Source organism: Oratosquilla oratoria, chromosome 43 (assembly GCF_046742065.1).
Source record: "Oratosquilla oratoria isolate Oo_2021 chromosome 43, ASM4674206v1, whole genome shotgun sequence".
Lineage (NCBI taxonomy): Eukaryota > Metazoa > Arthropoda > Malacostraca > Stomatopoda > Squillidae > Oratosquilla > Oratosquilla oratoria.
In genome coordinates this window covers 15,374,823-15,389,601 of record NC_134819.1, presented here as the reverse complement: position 1 = coordinate 15,389,601, position 14,779 = coordinate 15,374,823, and positions in this window count along the sequence as shown.

Sequence of the window (14,779 nt, the reverse complement as noted above, 5' to 3'; positions counted from 1 at the left end):
ATTCACTTCTGAACCTGATATTGTGAACAAAATGGAGTATAACACACCAATTGGGAAGTGACCACATACTAATAGAGTTTGAACTAAAAGAACAAAACAATGTGAGAAGAAATGAAAAACATAGAGAAGGAAGGTTAATGTACAACAAAATGGAATTCGTAAAACTTGGAAAAAAAATCAAAATGCTGGGACAAATTTTCCAAAGATAGAAGAGAAATGGAACATATTGAAAGAAAAGTATATGGAACGAATTGATAAATATGTACCAAAGAAGATGCAAAAAGAGATTCATATAAAGTATTGGTATAACAAAAGGTTCAGTGAGGCTAAAGATAAAAGAGACAAAGCCTGGAAAAGATGGAAAAAAAAAAAAAAAATCCAAATGGCAAACATATATAAAACTTGGGAATGAATATGTGAGTACTGTATATGCAGGAAAGAAAAAAAGAAGCTATGAAAAAGATATTATAGACAAATGCAAGGATCAACCTAAACTCTTACAGATATGTAAATGATAAAAGACAAACATGAATTAGTGAAAATGTGTGAAGGAGATAAATAATATATAGACGACATAGAAATGGCTGAAGTTATGATCAAACATTTCAGGTATGTTTTTACAATTGAGAGCTCACAAATTTGGGAAGAGGAACAACGAAAAAGATCCCCCAAAATGAAAGAAATAAAAGTAACACAAAAAGAAATGAGACCAGATAAAAATGTTAGGACATCACATGGACCTGATAGAATTGCAAATTGGATATTGAAAGAGTGTATAGATGAACTAATAGACAAATTATACAAAGAAGGAAAAGGTACTGTAAGATTGGAAAAATGTAAACATCATACCAATACATAAAGGAGGAAACAAAGAAGACCTTACAAACTTCAGACCGGTATCCCTTACAAGCACAGTAGCAAAAATACAGGTACTCGTTATATGCGGGGGTTCCGTTCTGCGGACCCCGCCGCATATAACGAATTCGCATATATCGAACTATTGAACCTATGGGAAAAAGGGGGATACGTTCTCAACTCGGATTGATTGGTTAAGGCTGCGGGAGAGGATGGAGTTGACGACCTTCACCACGACAGATATGATATCAACGAGGTTGGCAGACTTGGCGCACAGGGACTCTTAATGGATGATGCAGTGCATCATATTAATAGGCTGAGTGTATCCGGCGGTTTCACAGTGGCGCACTAGCAGCAAAGCGGCGCCCTTCTTCTCCCCAACCATCGCTGGGCCACCATCGGTCGTCACGTACACAAGACGGGAGAGGTCCAGGAGTGCTGATCAACACACTGACGCACGGCATCGCAGATGTCTTGCCCAGTGGTGGTGCCGCGCAGCGAGACAAGCTGGAGGAATTCCTCACACACCTGGAGGTCAGCGGTGATGCCGCGGATGAAAACGGCCAGCTGGGCCGTGCCCTTTGTGTCGGTACTCTCATCCAGAGCAAGGGAAAAGGCGACGAAGTTCGAGCTGCGTGTTTTGAGTGAGTCGTGCACGTTGTCCGATATATCCTCGATGCGACGGCGAACGGTGCGGGACGAAAGGCTCACGCTCTCAAAGGCAGAACACTGCTCTGGACAGACGGAGTCCACTAGAGCGAGGAGCCATTCCTTGATGAAATCCCCATCCGCGAATGGCTTCATTCGGCGAGCAAGGATGCGGGAGACTTCATAACTGGCGCACATCACCTTTTCGGCCTCAGCATTCTGCTTGCGGAAGAGTGAAGTTTGTTTCTGCAGGTTCCCTGATAGTCTAACGATGGCGTCCTTCCTCTCGGCGGCAGACATCGACGCAAAGTTTGACGATCGGTGGTCTGTCTCCCAGTGGCGATGCACATTGTACTCTTTTAGGACAGCCACAATCTTCAAGCATATGAGGCACTGGGCATGTCCAAAGCACTCGATGAAGAGGTACTTCTCTCACTCAGGGTTGAAGGTCCGATGCTCGAGGTCCACTTTCCTCTTTTTAACACGCTGGGTTGCAGACATGATGAGGTGCAAATGGAGAAAATGAGGTATATCAACAATGAATAAGCGAAATAATGGTGCATTGATTGTAAATGTACGTCATCTAATTTAAATATAATTAATTAGTAGCTACATAATTTCAGTAGTTGTGATTTATTTTTATAAGAAATAACTGCAGTTGATCTGTACTGACCAAAAAGCTTACGTACCTTGTATTAACTTGAAAGTTTAACGGACACTGACCGCTGGCGTCTGGCTTCTCTGGCAGTGGCAGGATCATAGACCGTGCAGTGTGGGGCAGTTGCCAAAACAGTATCTCCTAGCAGATGTTGTTTGGCAGTTTTCAATTACATAATTGTCCGACCTGAACTATAAACTGAAGACACCGTCCAACATATCACACAGAAGGTTTGTGAAAATTTGAGAAGTTGACAAATGACGACTTGAACTGGATTTGAAGCTTGAATTCGATAATACACGGTTGACGAGTGATGAATATGACAGTTGACTTTGAACTCGATTTGAAGAATGAAATTTGATGATTGGTGACGACAGAATATTCTGAAGAACGATAATGTTGAAAGTTGATTTTATAAATCCAATATTTCCAATAACTGCCGAGTATTTCTTTATTCTCGAACCTATCTCTTCCAGTGAAGCCAGTTTGGTATGTCAGACAAGACAGTCATGCTTATAAAGTTATTTCGTTGACTGTATTTAATTAAACATTCAAAGTCTAACATTTCATATTCAAATAAATTTGTGTTTCCAATTTTGAAACTCCCCATTAAAAGTTAAGCAGAATTTAGTGTAAAGTTTGGCTTTTCTAGTACTTCGTTAATCTGATCTACTACTACTCCATATTATTATTGTTTTCATAAGTTTTATTTTCGTTTTACTACTACTATTACTACTACTACTACTACTATTACTAACGAAATATAAAGTAATTCAATCATTAAATTTATTTATTTGAAAACATAATGTTTATTGGATTTTTTTTATCTCCTTTTGCTGGGAGTTCCGCGGGCCGGATTGTAATAATAATGTCTAGCAGAGTGGCGGGCCCGACACTAGGCCTTCGCGGGTTGAATGCATTTGGCCATTCGACTGGCAGATAAGGATAGACACTGTAATGTAGTGGATAATATTCAACTATTAATAGGAGCAGTTTTCATCGGATGTTTCCTGTATGGAACAACTGTGAACAACGTGGTCATGGATTTTACGCAGTCCCCAGTGGGGACATTTGATCGATGCCTATGGTATCATACTTGATCACACCGATGAGACTCCTGCATCATGCTCGGTCACTCTGTTGACGCCGCAGGTGACTGAACCATCATTACTAATTGAACCACGCATTATATGTGATTCAGTGGTGACTGCATAAATTGTAGGAATCCCCAAACTATATAAAAACACTCAATATTGGGTGAAAGTTCCATTGACGAACCATCCATTCCTATCCCATGAGTATAGACTTGCCTTAAGGCAAATGCATCACCAAAGAACTAATCTGAGTTACTACGGCATTATTCCAACATTGTCATGGAACAATTAAAAACTGGAGTTATTGACCCAGTAGTAAATCTAAGGGCGGCATAACGGCTTGTATCGATGAAAGCTTTTCGCGCCGCGCTCTCAGCGTTTACTTACTTGATTTACATGGTTAAGTTCCGAGGACAGTCCTCATAGCCATAGTGATCTACCGCTGCTGCCAGTCCTGCTGTCCCTTCTCACGAGGGCCAGTTGGTCTGTTATTGTATTTGATGACAACCTACTGATGGCGGTGTAGCCTGGCAATAGGGGCTCGTCTGGCACCTTCCGTAGAAACCTATCCAGTGCATGCTTGAAGCTGTCCACCGAGCATTTGGTTCTCTCTCTCTCAAGACCTTACTGGCATCCAGCCAGTAAGATCTTGAACCTCTCTGGAGCTCTTGGTGGGAGAGTTTGTCTCTCACACTTTCGCCCGTGCCTTACACTGTGGCAGTGCTTGATTGTTGAAGGCGTGGGGTCAGGAACAGGGACCTCTAGGGCTCTATATCTTTCTCTTCTCCTTTGTTGGGAGTAGAGGCCCAGTGCTTCCAGGCGATCCCAGTAGTTGAGATCTTTCATCCCTCGGATGTGCCTGGTGTAATTCCTTTGGACGGCTTCAAGCTTCTGGATGTCTCCTTGTTCGTGTGGTGACCAGAGTTGGCTATAGTAGTCCAGGATTGGTTAAATAAGTGCCTTCCAAAGGGTAAGCATTACTTGTACCTCTCTTGAGGAGAAAGTCCTTAGTACCCAGCTGGCCAGCCCTCAAGCTCTTTTCACGGACTGTATGATACGGTGCTGGAAACTGGCATCATCACTGATTGAATGCCCAGGCATTTTACATGGGCTTTGGGTGTGATTTTCATACCCCTTCTCGTGTGCAGTTCTGTATTGTCTTTAATGCCTTGGTTTGTGCCGTATCTCAAGACCTCGAACTTCTCTTCATTGAACTGCATGTTGCTGTCATTGGCCCAAGCATAAACTGTGTTGAGGTCGTTTTGTAGATGGTGCACATCTTCACTTTCCAGCACTGCACAGCTGATGCAAATATCATCGGCAAAAGACAGGATGGTTGAGTCCACTCTCCTATTGATGTCATTCATATGAATTAGGAATAGGAGAGGGCCGAGGACAGAGCCTTGTGGTACTTTGCTTATTACCTTGGTTTCACTGGACTTCACGCTGTCAACCACGACTGTTTGGGTACGGTCTGTCTGGAAGTTGTGAAGCCACACTTCTAGCTTCCCTGAGATTCCTAGGTCCTTTGTCTTGTGGAGGAGGACACCGTGGTCTACCTTGTCGAAGGCTTTTGCGAAGTCTAGAAATACTACGTCTACATTCTTCCCTTCTGACAGGTTCCGTAGTAGCCAGTCGTAGTGTGCCAGTAGGTTTGAGAGGCAGGACCGACCTTTTCTGAAACCATGCTGATTCTCTTTTATGATGTTATTCTCTTCAAGGTGGGTGAACAGTTTGTCCCTTACGCATTTCTCGATTACCTTGACGATGTGGGACGTGAGGGCAACAGGTCGATAATTCTTTGGCAAGGTCCGGTCACCTCCTTTATATATTGGGCTTATTATGACTTGCTTTAGTAGCGCCGGGATCATACCTTTATCTAGGGATGATTGGGATCGCCAAGACCTCGCTACATTTTAGGAGTAGGATCGCCGGAATGCCATCTGGTCCAGCGGCTGAGTTAATCTTTAGCTCCTTTATTGCCTTTTTGATGTCCTCTACTGTCACTTGAAGGTCGGTAAGTTGGTTTTTGTTCGTTGTCACTTGATTGAAAAAGGTTGTGGGATCTAGGATTTCTGTCTGTTTCTTTGGTCTGCTGAACACACTGTTGTACTGGTGTGCCAGCATCTGGCAGGTTTCTTGTGGGTCTTCTGTTATGGTTCCTTATTCAGTTACTAGGGGCCCAATCTGTGACTTGGTTTTCAGGAATTTTTTACAGTAGCTGTAGAAGAATTTCGGATTGTGGTTTATATTTTCTATAGCTTGGTTTTCCTCGATTCTTCTCTGCTCTTCGTACGAGTGTTTGATTTTCTGTTCTATTTCCTCTATTTTTTAGAAGATTGAGAGCCTTTGGGCCTCATTGCTACTTTTACTGAGTTTTTCATTAAGGTTGGCACGCCGCATGAGGATTTTTCTATTGCATGGGATGGAGTGCCTGTGATCCTTTCTCTTATTTTCCGTGGCACATAGGCAGTACACATCTCCAGCAAGATCCTCAACAGTGTGTTGAGATTGGAATTGGAATCTGGTTCCTGCAGTACCAGATTCCAGTCAATCTCCCAAAGCTCTCGTTGTATTTGTTCCCAGCCTACCTTTTCACTGAAAAAATTGAAGCTGGCGAAGGGGGTCGTGTCTGGTGGAGTCCGGCATTCCCGCGGTGTCCTACTTTTCTTATATGTTGTGTTAACAAGAATTATATTGTGGTCGGAGAAGACTGTTTTCTCCATCCTGTAATTGCTGACCGACTCATCATTATTGGTGAAGAAGAGGTCAAGAATGTTGCTCAGCTCTAGTCGGCTCCATCATATGTTGGTTTAGGAACAGTTTATCGGCAGTCTCTTGAAGCAGTTTGGCTTGGGCTTGGTCTTCTAGATGCCCCCACAGGACCTGCCATCAGGCCAACATATAAAAGGGAAGTTGAAGTCACCACACATTATAATATCTGTCATGGTGAGTGAGGTGGTCTCCAGTACTTCATTCAGTCTGGTCATAGCATTTGAGAAGCTTTCTAGGCTACACTGGGGTGGGCGGTAACAGTTTACTATGATTAATTTTATTTTAGTTATATGTAGGACTAAGAGTTCAATCACCCTGTTTGAGTAGGATAATAGTGTCTTAGAGTGTGCGGTTAGATCGTTTCTGAGATAGACCATTGCACCACCATGGCTTCTTCCTTCTCTATCAGCTCTAAATGGGGTGTAGTTGGTTATTTCTATCTCAAAGTCTTTCACATCGTTAGCCAGGGCAATGAACATTGGGTCCTCTTCTAGCGATAGTTCCCTCAGAAGGGCGACTTTGCTTCATCGATATTTGGGACCTTGTGCTTGAGAGGATATTTACCTAGTTGTATTTACCTAGTTGTATTTTGCGGGAAGATGAGCTATCCTCGTGGTCGCCCGCCTTTGTATCTCGCAGAGTCTAGTTTGCTTTTAACTCATGAATAGTTTTTCCGCATACTATTTCATTATCCAGTTTGTTCCAAGTGTCCAATACTCTATGTGGAAAACTGTTTTTCTTCAGTTCTCTTCTATAGCTATGTTTTTTTTTCTTTCCATGTCCTCTTGTGTTTCTCTTATCCCAGTTTAGTAAGTCCTCTCTATCAAGTATCTCTGTGCCTTTCATGATTCTGTAGATGGTCAGTAGGTCACCTCTCCCTCTTCTTTGCTCCAGCATCGGTAACTCCAGTTTAGCCAATCTCTCCTCATATGATAGGTTTGCAAGTGCAGGTGCCATTTTTGTTGCTGCTCTCTGGATTCTTTCTATTTTCTTTATATTCTTTTTGGTACTGGGTGACCACAATGTCGCCGCATACTCTAGTCTAGGCCTTATCAATGTAACCAATATTTTTTTTTTATCATGTCTTCGTCCAAGTATGCAAATGCCACTTTTATTGATCTTAGCAAGTGGTAAGTCTCCCCGACAATTTTGTTAATCTGTTTATCATAGGACAAGTCGTTATGACACTACCCACGTGCGTGTGTGTTTACGTGGATGACAAATCTTAGGTAGTGAACGAGTTGAGAAATATCATGAAGTTTCGGATTACCAACGTAAATATGCATATGCGGCCAGCTATTGCATTGGGCTCTATGACTGCTGGATTTTTTTTTTTTTACGTTTTTATTTTATTATTTCAGTCCAACATCACGCAGCAGGTGCCAGGTATAGGGACGTCATTAATTTTGTGCTATTCAAGAGTCGCCAGTTAAACACTTATCATGTAGTATATATATATATATATTTTTTGCTAGAATGTAGAGCTACGTTTGGTAGATCAAAACTATCCGTGATTCTACGTCTTGCGCGTTATTGTTCTGTTTAGGTACTGATTTAGTTTATATTACCCTCTAAACTTTAGAAAATGTTATGAATGATTCTACAAGTGGATGGAATAAGAACTAAATAATAATCAGATTGTCAATGCTGCTAGTTTCTTTAATTCCCGTACGTTGTACGATAGTTTCAGCTCACTTTGGTGTTGGAAGGATCCCTCATCCGCCCCCCCCGCAACATCAGTTTACATTACAGTGAGAAGTGTACTGGAGAAGTGTAGGGCAAGAGATAGTGTTAATCGTTTGTGTATTTGACGTAGTTTATGGTTTATTTATACCGAACTGATGGCTTAAAGACTTAGGAATATGGACATGAAGAAAACAGTGAAGAACTTGTGCGCTTATTTAAGGTCAAACATGTACTAAAGATGTAACAAACGAATAGGCAAGAGGATCTTGGAAGATTCAAGATGAAAAAAAGTGATGTTTATCAGTGTGGTATAGCGTAAAGATTGTACATATTTGTCTTGTATTTAATACTGGTTGAAAGCATTATATCGAGATAAATTCGTACAGCTATGTGTTGAAGCTTCTTTCTTAAGACATGACTCAGACGTGTGATGAGGTGATGTGGTGTCGAGGAGAGGGCACGTACGGTATGAGTGCTGAAGATGTCATGGTGCCTCTAATGCTCGAAGTATTTGAATACCACACGATAGTTGTTATTTCCGTTATTTAATTTTTAATATTAAAGTGCAGTGTATTCATACTTTCTCCCCTCCATCAAGAATAAAAAAAGTGGGATTAATTAATTTTTACTTCACATCAGTCTCGTATACGATATGCATTCAATTTTTATAGGTAGTTTTTATTGTGTATTTATTAAATTTAATTATATTTTTAGTTGTTGACATTTTCCTTAAATTGTGGGGTGGCAGCTGTTACTGTAACCAAATATGGAAGGGTTTTACACTTAATAGACAATAGTAGGTGGGAAAGCAGATCCTTCACTCAACTGCCATTTAGGATAGATCTACTAGGCCCATATGGCATTCCCTTAGCCTTAGGATTCACATTAATACTTAAAACACTTCTTAAATTATTGCCCAAAGTGGCAACCCGAAGCAGATGTAATTGAGTAACTATCCTGAATAACCCATAAACCTAGAAAACAGTGTAGGGAAAGGAAGGCTATAATCATGGTTTCTTTTTGTTAATAGTATACAAACACCCCCCCCCCGCTATTTTAGAGTATGCTTAGGATTTGATCTTGCATCTCATCAGCATGCAGATCATGAAAGAACTAGTAGAGCTGGGTATTTTCAAACACGTAATTCAATCTGCCTACAGTACTGTTTTGTGATGTAATTGGTCATTTATTTCTCAATGATGTTCTTAGTCATTGTGACAGCTGAAAAACATATAGTCTGAAGTAGAGAAATTAAGGATATTTTATGAATAATAAAAACTGTTGCCTTAAGTTCCACTGACTGGAATCCTATAGCTCTGCCACAGTCAACAATGGTCCTCAGACCCTCTCAAAGATAGGTAATTTTTTCATTTCCCCACATATAAAGCATGGAGTTAGTGTACAATAGGTTGCTACAATCACATATTAATTAAATAGCATATTCAGGCAAGTTGTTTTGAAGATTTGACATGTATTACTTTCTTGCCCTCTTTTGCCCTTCAGGTAACTCCATTCCTTTCACTCTTTGTATCAAATATTTTGTATTTTAATGTAACCACAGGCTATTATTTTTTGTGAGCATTGATTTTGTATGAAATTTAATTTTATGAGAATGAATCATCTCTTCAGAGCATGAAAGAAAATTAAATTCTTGAAGGGGAACTGGTTTGCTATTCACACCATTGATCCATGAAATGCTCTTCCAGACCATATACTAGTAATAGTACTTATGATTTCTGCATTTAAAGGGAGGTACAACAGACATATGGGTGGGAATTAAAGCTTGAGCAATTAATCTACTGGAAGTGAGTGATACCACAAGAAGGTAACTTCTCATTCCCACACCACTTATGTTTAGGTAAACATCAAAGATCTCAGGGAAATGTTGGACTGTTTTCTGTTGCACTGATGTAGGTTTCAGTATAAACTGGCTGGTAGGAGGAAAGGGAGGAGAGCTGTTATTTGTTGTGAGTTGTCCTTTTGTAAAAAAGTGAAAGACAAAGTTGAAAATGATAGAGAAATTTTGGGTACAATATGGATATTGTGTTGGAGGACATGTTCAAATGCATGAATAAGATTTGTAGCACATGCATCTATAATATTTGCTTGACCCAAAGTATTTATTGTTTGTTATTACTTAGTAGAAGTGTAAAGGTGATACCACACTAACTTAGAGAACAAGTGATAGTAAAACATTAGTCAATCAAGATGATGGCTGATGGCTATTTGATCGGTGATGGCTCGTGGGACTTGCACGTCTATGTCACTGATCTGCAAGTAGAGCGCATTTTGCGTGTGAAGAGTGACCTTCACATTGGAGGAGTTATGCTAAAACTAGTGGAAGATTTAGGTAAGTTTATGTTGTTGTTGTTTTTTTCCTCATTTATTTTCATGTTCTAGTAACCAATAGGTGTGAATCTAATAGTAATAATTGTTAACTCAAGTTTGACTAGATACAGCCCCAAAGTGGCTGGCAAAGCCTAAGACCCTCTGTGTAGTAGTAGGTGGAGGATAGCAAATTTTGGTTGTCAGCTTTCTATATGAAAATATGGAGGAAATGCAGGTCATAAATGAATACCATAGAAGAGTAAGTCAGGCCAGACATCTTGGGACTTGAGCTGATAATTATGGAAGAACAGCATTGGCAGTCTGCAGCAGCAATTTCAGAATGGATAAAGAGAAGAACATAACACCAGTATTGTATAAGACAGCAAATATAAGGAATAGTTGCAATAAACATGTGGTTTAAGGAGGAAATGATGTACTAGCTTCTAGCAGAATCTTTAAATGTTTTACAAAGCAGCAAAGGCCTTTTCAAAGTCTTAAGATAATTAAGTCAGACAAGAAAGCTTCAAAGTTTTACCATTAGTGTCCTACATTTAGTAGAAATCATGCTGGTGATCAAACTTAGGTTGTGAGTTGAAGTGGTGACATTCTTATTTCTGGATAGAAGCTTTTGACACAAGATTAGATATACCAGGACAGTGGGCCTGAAAGTGAGATACGGTAAGTTGAATATAATTTTGGGACTTAACCATGGAGGAAATGGGGAGTGAGAAGTACAGTTCATGAGGTTGATGGAAAGGAAAGTATATATGATTTAGTTGGGTTTCAATAGCTTGGTATACGATAATTAGATAAGGCTTGCTGGACACAGATGCTCTTTTTCATTGTTGTATTGCATGTTACCTTTGGAAGTAAAACCAGTCATCTTGTATATCCAGTCTGGTAGTTAATTGGGATAGAGGAATAAAAGTTGATGTGGCCTATCTAGTCTGCACCAAAGCATTTGAGGTAGACTTCAGGGTGCTGCTACACAAAGTGAATAATATGGGCATCACTGGAAAACTGGGACTCTGGCTCCATGAATTCCTAAGTAATAGAATGCAGAAAGTAATAGTGGATGGAGTCCAGTCAAAAAGTTCAATGTTAATTAGTGGAGTGCCACAGAACTCAGTGCTTGGTCCATTGATCTTCCTGGTCATAAGTGACATAGGCCAGGGGGTTAGGTCATCCAGTGTCCTTGTTCATGGATGATACCAGGATTTCTTAAGAAATCATAACCTGAGAAGATTTCAAAAGATTACAGAAAGATCTAGAGGCATACAAGTGGTCAAGTGTAAACAACTTGGTCTTCAGCAACATGAAATTTCAACTGATAAGATATGGGCCAAACGAAAATCTAAAAGAGCACAAATACACAGCAGGTGCAGAGGAAATAAAAACAAAGGAAAGGCTGAGAGACCTGGGGGTGTGGATGAGTGATGACTGTGGCCTTAATGCACACATAACACATCACTAGTGTTGCTCATAAAATGAGTGGATGGATCCCCCAGACCTTTAAGACCAGGAAGCTCGAGCACTATGTATGCCAGCTATGGTCTCCACATGAAGTCAAGGAGATACAAGAACTCAAATAAGTCCAAAGGGTATTCATGAGGTGGTTAGTGAGGGACTCCCTGAATTACTATGAGAGACTGAAAATCCTCAAGCTCTATTCACTGTAGTGATTTATGTCTGAAAAGTCCTGCAGGGCACAGCACAAAACCCATCACTAAAAGAAGGTGGTATCAAAGGGAAACACCATCCCAGATTTGGTAGGATCTGTAACTGAAGATGATCCAGATGGAAAGCTTCACCTGTATTTTTAGCTGTCTCCCAAGAGAGATAAGGGAGTCAGCACAGAGGTTTCAAGGCAATGCTAGACAAATTCCTGGCCAACATCCCAGATGAGTCTCCAAACCCACATTGCCTAACCTCATGAGGACTGGCAGCAAATTCTATTGCAGACCAGTGCCAATATGTAAGGCTCAGACAGAGATGTGGGAATGGTTTGTGCCCAGACAGACCATGGTGTTGACATTGGAACTCGCCTACAAGATAGAATGACAGTGCACGAGGAGGGGTTCCTAGGTCTTTGGTTGCCCACAAATAGTGATTGAATGTCAGGTCAGGAATATTAATGTGAATGAGGGGTAGAAAGGAAAGAGTTTCATCTTAAGTGTATTTACCTAGTTGTATCTTATGGGAAGGGTAGCTAGACTCGTGGTGTCCTGTCTTTGTATCTCACAGTATCTAGTTTGCTCTTAAATTCATGTAAGGTGTTTGCACACACTGTTTCGTCCAATTTGTTCCAGACATCCACCATTCTGTGTGGAAAGCTGTTCTTTTTCAGGTCCCTTCTATAACTGTCCATTCTTAGTTTCTTATCAGGTCCCCTTGTGTTTCTTTTATCCCAATTTAGTAAGTCTTCTCTATCAAGGACTTCCATGCCTCTCATAATTCTATAGATGGTCAATAGGTCACCTCTTTCTCTTCTTTTTCCCAGAGTTGGTCATTTCAGCTTTGACAATCTCTCCTCATATGACAGTTTTGAAAGTGTACGAGCCATCTTTGTAATTGCTCTTTGGGGTCTTTCAGTTTTCTTAATATTCTTTTTAGTACTCAGTGTCCATAGTGTCACTACATACTCCAGTTTTGGCCTTATCAGTGTGACTAGTATTTTCTTCACCATTTCTTTGTCCAAGTAGGTAAAGGCCACCTTTATTGATCTTAGCAAGTTGTAGGTTTCTCGGACAATTTTATTTATCTGTTTATAGTCATGTCTTGTGATAATTACTCCCAGGTCTTTTTCAGAACCCACTTTCTTCACTTTGTACCGATTTTATATTGTCCCGATATGTATGTATATATATATATATATATATATATATATATATATATATGTAGGTCTAATGGTTTTAGTCTCTTCCTATGGCCTATATGCCTGATTGGGAACCTGTTTGGTTGCTTCTCTTTGTAACCTCTTGACTTTGTATCTTACCTGGGGCAGGGACTCTACCGCTGATGATATCCTTGTTTTGGATAGATTAGTTCTTGGGGATTTTTTTCATCATCTCTTCATCAATGTAGTGAAGAGCCCTCAGAATGTTCTGCAGCAATCTATACATCTCTCACAATGTTATGGCTATGTTTGTCAGGTGATTGTTTTTTGTCAATACTCAGATCTTTCTCCTTTTATGTTTTAATGCTTCTCAAGGAATGGATCAATGATGGTCATGTTGAGCTAATGGCTTTTAATTATATATATATATATATATATACATATACGCATATATATATTATTTACATTAATTGACCATTTTTGTTATATTGAGGGGTGGTTAATTATGTTTTATTAATATATTACAAGCACCCGGCTGACGCCGGTCGTGGCTCCGCCACGGATGCTTGGCCTGCGCCGCCGCTCGCTGCGCTTGCAGTAGTCTTCTTCCACATGAGATTTTTGGAACATCTATACACGATAATACACACACGCGCACACATGCACACACATATATACATATATGAACACACACTTCAACGAACGGACGGCTTAGAAGACGTTCTGAAGAAAAAGTGAAATTTCGTGGATCCCAAAGCAAAGGAAGTACCTATTGTATTTACAGGGTGGGGGGGGAAATTGCTCGTGGTGTAGGGAAAGTAAGGAAAAAGGAGAAGGGGAGGGATTACTGAGGGAAATGGAAGGAAATGAGGAAGGTGAGGACTTGGCCCAGGCAGGCAGACAAAATCTAAACAAACGAGGTCCGGACCAATTTAGCGATGACGAAATGTCTAACAAAAATGTAAAGATTAGAAGTATAGATAAGAGCAATACAGTAGAAGATGATGAGAATATTTTCCAGGGATTTAAAGAGGGTGGGGGGGGGACACAACCCCCCCCCCCCGATTAACAAGACTAGAAGAGAAACTCGATAAGTTGATCGAGCACTGGAAATTTAGGTTCGGTTACGTTAACAACATTGTGCAGAGGGTTGAAAAATTGGAAGAACTAGAGAAGGCGAACAAAAACTTAACTAAGGAAATTGAAGAATTAAAAAAACAGTTAAAAGAAGTAAAAGAAGAGAATAAAGTCTTAAAGGAGAATAATAAGGAGAACAAGGAGGGTTGGAAAAAAATCCAAGAAAATAGCAAAGTTGCATTCACTGACATAATCAGACAGAAAATGAATGAACAAACTGAAGACTCAGTTATTAAAGTGATGAGACAGAAGGAGAATATAGTAAGAGACTTAGCAGACAGAAAGAAATGTATAATTATATTAGGAATGGAAGAGAAACATAACCCAGATAGAACCACAAGAATCAAAGAGGAAAATTAAAAAGTAAGAAATTTACTAGAATTAGTTCAGGAAGATGAACCAGAAATAATGAAACAAATCGAAGAGAAATTCAGGCTCGGGAAATATAGTACAGACAAGACCAGACCAATTAAGATTAAATTCAGGTCACAAACTACGGCTGAGAATATCTTATCCAAAACAGGGAAACTAGCAACAAGTGAAAAATATAAAAAGGTATGGATAAAAAGGGAAATGAATAAAGAGGAAAGAGAGGAGGAAATAAGGAATAGACATGAAGCTAAGAAAAAAAACGAGACCAGAACGGAGACAGAAAAACAAAGAATTCTACTGGAGAGTAGTGAATATGAAATTGAAGAAATGGAACATAAAAGAGAGAAACACAAAAGAAACAGAGAATACAATGGAAATAACAGAAAGTTA